Genomic DNA, 6,715 nt, shown 5'->3' with positions numbered 1-6,715 from the left:
TTATCAATTTTATGATTAATTAATTACAACATTGACGATATCCGAAATTTGGTCGTTTAAATGGGCGTGAGAAATTCAACAGTCTTATTTATAATTAACAAAGATGCTAGCAAGCTCCAAAACGTGATCATTTAAATAGACGCGAGATATTTAACAATTTTATGATTAATTAATTACAACGTTCACGATATCCGGAATTTGGTCGTTTAAATGGGCGTGAGAAATTCAACAGTCTCATTTATAATTAACAAAGATGATCGCGTGTCCCGAAATGCAATCGTTTAAATAGGCGCGAGATATTTATCAATTTTATTATTAAGTAATTACCACGTTTGCGGTATTCGGAAAGTGGTTGTTTAAATGGGTGCAAGAAATTCAACAGTCTTATTTATAATTAACAAAGATGATCGCGAGCCCCGAAACGCGATCGTTTAGATAGGCGCAAGATATTTATCAATTTTATGATTAATTAATTACAACATTGACGATATCCGGAATTTGATCGTTTAAATGGGTGCAAGAAATTCAACAGTATTATTTATAATTAACAAAGACGCTAGCGAGCTCCGAAACATGATCGTTTAAATAGGCGCGAGATATTTAACAATTTTATAATTAATTAATTACAACGTTCCCGATACCCGGAAATTGGTCGTTTAAATGGGCGCGGAAATTTTACAGTCCTATATTCAATTAACAAAGATGATTGCGAGCTTCGAAACGCGATCGTTTAAATAGGCGCGAGAGGTTTAACAATTTTATTATTAATTAATTACATCTTTTGCGATACCCGAAACGTGATCGTTTAAATAGGCGCGAGATGTTTAACAATTTTATTACTAATTAATTACAACGTTCCCGATACCCGGAAATTGGTCGTTTAAATGGTCGCGAAAAATTCTACAGTCTTATATTTAATTATCAAAGACGATCGCGAGCCACGAAACGTGATCGTTTAAATAGGCGCGAGATATTTAACCATTTTATTATTAATTAATTACATTCGCGATACCCGGAAAGTGGTAGTTTAAATGGGCGCAAAAAATTTAATAATTTTATTATTAATTAACAAAGTCTTTCGCAAGTGCGATCGCCGTGGGGTGAGCGGCGCGCGTCGCCCGAGAACAATAACCAAGATTGCGGCGTCAACGGACGATCGTTCGAAGTTAAATGATAGCGCGCCAAAGACAATGCCCACGATCTCACTATACTGAAAATATTCAATGTACTTCGTGAAATAAGTAAATGTTAAATAATTTGTGCATTTATATATTACATTTTAAATATTATCCGATGAGTTTATCCCGCATTTTCTGCTTCCTTTGATAGATTCGTTACTTATTAGATATTTATTTAGATATTTTCATTATTACACGATGTAATAAGCGATTATTACTTACATCAATAGTGCAATTAAATATTCGTAATCGCATCGACATGACGATCACTTATTGTGAGGTATTAAAAATAATAGCTAAATTGTATTTAAATTTGCGAAGAATCCGCAACACAATGCAAGTTCTGCTGGATTCTAAGCGTCGTTAAATAGTCTGTACTGATAAATGTCGCAGTAAAATAACGATTTATAATTTTTGTACTCTGTCGCTGTGATTTCTATTTCAGATAAATAAACGCGGAAGATATTTACTGCATCATTATCGCGTTGAAACGCTTACATGTCACGAAAATTAATTAAACGCGCGGACTGCTGAATATTAATTATTAAAGTCGCATTTCAAAAGATCATAGATATGGAGTCATGCGCGTCACTACTTTCTCGCTCGAGTGTCGTCGTGCGAATGGTAGCGCGGTGGTCTCGCAAACACGGCACAGGTCGATGACCTTGTATAAACAATAACACGCTGTCGCACACCCGCAAGGCCATACGCGAAATTATTTAATTTATCGCATAACGCAAACTCACTCAAATATTCTGTTCCTTACATTCTACTCCCTTTTGTAAATTCTTTATAACTCACTTATTATTGCCTTAGATAATTTCGTTACATAAGCGAGTTATTATATCGCGTAATTAAATATTCGTAATCGCGTAATGTATGACGACTTACTGCGGAGTATTAAAAGTAATAGGTAAATTATATTCAATTAATTGCACTTATCATCAAATATTAAATCCAACATCTACGTGATACAGTCTCCAGTCTTACTACTAAGAATATTTCGCAAAAGGTTAATGTAAATCATTTTATTATGATTTACTTTATGTCAAATTCTTGCATCTCCAGAAAAATAAAGTTATTTCATTTTAATAAATCGTAAAAATAGAATTTTTTTCAATTGCCACTCAATCATATGCGCAATAATCATCAGAGCGATAGTCGCGCAGATTCATGCAATGTAATCGAACTCTTTAATACAATTCTTTTTATTACCAGAAAAATGCAATGGTTTATAAAATTATCTTTCCGAAAAAGGTGCGTTTGTTAAAGTATTATATAAAGAATTTTTTTGTTATAATATATATCACGATAAAATAAAAAATAATTTTAAATAATAAAGACATGAAAAAAAGAGAACATTGCAGGTAAAAAGATGAATTTTATTTTAACATTGCATAATCGTGCAAAATCATTATGTAAGTTTCTCAACAATGTTCTTTATTGCCTAAACAAAGTTTCCTTTCGAAGTCGAAGATAAATCTCCTGTTGTATCGTAAAATACAGATGTACATACGTTGTTCTATCCAAAAATAATTAATGACTATGTTTCAATTCTATATATTATCTCCATGTATATTAAAGTTGTTACGTCAGCATTTTTCTTGTGGCTATTTATTTCACTTTCAACATGCCAATGTAACTTTGTCACCAAAATTTTTATTGTTTTCTTTATTGTTTAATATTATTTCATTTATAGAAAATTTTATATAAAAATATCAAGTTTATATATTAATTAATATTAATATTAATGTCAAATATATGGTAAGAATACAATCTGAATCTTAGAAGAAATTATGCATTTTTTAAGCACTGTAACGATTTTTAAATCGTACAATAATATTGATACTGTAGAGAGCGACTACTGCTCAGGTGTTCTTTTTCTCAGAAATGCTCACAATTCCATGCGTCCGATAATTAATTTCTATATTGGGCGAAATCGCTTAGCGTGCCGAGCAATTAAACGCACGATTCTCACGTGTAATTATTACATCAAGTCCGGTTTATTATGGCCCGAGAAGGCAGATTATCTCTTCTACTAGTCTACCGAAGATTTTTTTCTTTTTCAATCTTGGCCTATATCTCAGTGTACGCCTTCGCTTTTTTTACTGCAAATTTACAGCTACGGTATCATGCACATTCGTGGTACAACAAATAGAGACGTCCCTTTGACAGCTTCAAGAGATCGTTAGCAGAGATTTAACGCTCTATTTGCGTTGCATCTAGCGTTAAATATAGAGATCTTGAGTTCCAATTGAGTTTGTCTAATTAAGACGATTGAGTTTATCAACATTGCAATACAAAGTCTATTTCGCGTTCAAGGAACAGCTTTACAGTAAAAATAAATAAAATCAATTTCCTTTACATACCATCCTGGCGTAGAATAAAAAATATAACAGAAAATTCGATCAAATCTCGCGCGATCGCCGTATTCACAATTAGCGAATGTGCGACTGTAATTTGACGATTAAATTTCACTTTTGTGATTTAGAAAACCACACAATTTTATTCTTCTTGGAATGCAAAGCTAAATTAATTCTATATCTAATAATATTTGTGTACATATCAATTTTAGATTATAATATATTACTGCAGATTGTAAAAATCACAAAATTAAAAATTTTTTTCATTAAGATAAATTGCAAAGGGAATTTCCAATAGTATTTTGCGCATCTGTATGTACTTCAAAGATAATCACTGTATCAGTACGAGATAACAGACAAGTAGCCAGATTTGGCGTTAAAAGTGCGATGAGAGAGTAGGCTTAGCGAATTGCTTCTCCATGGCACGATTTCAACGCGAATTTCTCAGAAAGTCAAAGCGCGCATTATTCGTGATATTATCATCCGCATCTGGGCTGTACGTATGTACTCTAAAGACAATCACTGTATCAGCATGAGATAAGAAACAAGTAGCCAGATTTGGTGTTAAAAGTGCGGCGAGAGAGTATAGGCTTAGCGAATTGTCTCTCCGCGGCACGTACGATTTCAACGCGAGAAGTCGAGTTTCTTAGAAAACGGTCGGAAGACAAAGCGCGCATTATTCGTGATATTATCCTCCGTCCGATCGTCAAAATGTCACAAGCCGCGTTCAGCAGTCCATTTCGCTCGCAGGTAATTGCACGGCGGATGATTGCGAGGTACGCAGGGTAACGATCGGAAATTTTTGTCAATCAGCCTACGATTCGATAGCGTAGCAGGAAATTGCGAAATGATCGCGACCGCGAGAAAGCAGAGAGAGAGAGAGAGAGAGAGAGAGAGAGAGAGAGAGAGAAACGCGGTGACTAAAACGAAGGAGGGAAGAAAGAACGGAAAGAAAGGACGCGTATATGACACATCCTTTCGAATCGGATGATCGGCGGAAAGATGCGCGGACTCGTCTCGCCAGAGAGGGAGGGAGAGAGAGAGAGAGAGAGAGAGAGAGAGAGAGAGAGAGAGAGAGAGAGAGAGAGCATGGTAGCTAAGGTATAATAATCACGAACATGATTGCTATGTTCTCTCAGTCACTTTCAGATCCACCGAGTTACATCCTATCGCCGCAAGCCAATAACTCGTCGGCTGTCTATTTTCTTATCTCGTCTTTATTCTGTTTGAATATTATTATCGCTATTATTTTAAAGGTCTAGTCACATCCGCCCTTGAATATTAATAACGAAACAATAAAACTCATCTTCATATTATCTCATACTTTTATCATTTCTAATAATTTTTTTTATTATTTTTATATTTCAAAGTTCCCAGATACATGATAGAAATGCAAAGTCCTGACCTCCTCCGAACTGGCCAAGTCTAGCACACATTTTCCCTCATATATCTCTTCCTGCGCTCTTTTCTGTTCCTCTTTCATGTTCCTGGTAATTGTGAGTCCGGTTCTCTCGCGGTTTTGTAGGAAGCTATTCCTTTCTCTCCGTAATATACAACCGCGTGACAGTGAACCAGATCACTTCTTGGTTTAACGCGACAAATGGACTGTGACGTTAAAGATCCCGATCTGTCATCGTCTTTTCTGGCGCAATTACTATCGCGGCAATGATCTTTCATTTGCTCATCTGACTAACATCGCCGAAGATATTATCGGATAATAGTTTCATTACGAATGCACATAATGTAATACATCGCGAAAGCATTAATTATAAAAATTAAAAATTATATAAAAAGACAGAATATAGTAAATAAATACTTGAAACGATGTACTGTAAAATATAAGGAATTAATTAACTTGATAATTGTAATTAATATCAAATACGGAAAATTACATTTAGCAAATAACTAGAAAATAAATTAATAGAATGTAATAAATAAATAGATAGAATATAATAGATAGAATAAATAAATTAATAGAATATAATAAATAAATAGAATGTAATAATAAATTAATAGATATGTAATTTTTTTCAAGTTTTTCGCTTTGCAGAGGAGACACAAAGTATCTTCATCTTTCGATGTTCAAATAAAATACCGTCGGAGTCGTCGACCCGGCACGGCAATGTTATGCAAAATGCGGTTAGTTAATAACACCTCTTGGTGCGCGTTGGTTCGGTTACTTAATATTTATCGTACAGCTACGAGAAATCTCGCTGATTTCTTAGTCATGAAGCAGTCAATGAAATATTCAGTTCGTACAATATAATCTTTGTACTCTTTAAGATATCGGTGAAAAAGCAATAATGATAATAGCGGATAATTAGATAATTAATCAATTCAAAGAAAAATTGCGATAATAGGGAGATAATGGCGTAATTAGATACAAGAAAATAAAGATAGGAAATTAATATAATATAATATAATATAAAATTAATATAATATTAATATAATATTAATATAATATACGAAATAATTATGATTTCTGATAAGATAAAAAGAATAGCCACATATACTTTTAATTTGTACTCATTATTAATGCGAGGCATGTAACTAATAAAATAATGCTAATATAATGGACGTATATTTTTTACAGAATGAGAAATCAATAGCCCAATCTCCAAAATTCGAATAATCGCGACAAGTGTTTATTTAAGTGTACACAGGTAACTTTGTATGTATATATTTATATATTTTATATATTTGTTAATTAATTTAATTAGTTAAAATATTAAAAATCACAGTTAATACTTGTCAGGTGACAAAGAAAAAATAAATAGAAAAAAAACACGAACAAAGCATAATGTCCGAAATGCTTTTATTATATCTAATATTTATGTAATCGTTATCTAACAAAGTCGTCCTCTTAATTAAGTAAATCATTTAATCGCGATACGACTATAAATCGATCTGATAAATCACCTGAATGCTTACATTAATGTCCGATTAAATCATTTATATGTCGTCCTAATTTTTAATAGCATTCCGCTCGATAAACTGGCTATGTTGACAGCTTAAGATAAATTATACTTGATATATCTTTACTTTCAATTTATCGGTTGTCCAACATTACTTTATCATAAATAACAAAATTGCTACTGATTTTATTTGTCTCTCTCGTAATTAACGTAAAATAATTCGATGGTAGGATAATGAAGGTTATATAGTTTATTATTA

Source organism: Wasmannia auropunctata, unplaced genomic scaffold (assembly GCF_000956235.1).
Source record: "Wasmannia auropunctata unplaced genomic scaffold, wasmannia.A_1.0 LD335972.1, whole genome shotgun sequence".
Classification (NCBI taxonomy): Eukaryota; Metazoa; Arthropoda; class Insecta; order Hymenoptera; family Formicidae; genus Wasmannia; species Wasmannia auropunctata.
The sequence above is the reverse complement of the archived record's forward strand: the minus strand, read 5'-3'. Positions refer to the sequence as shown.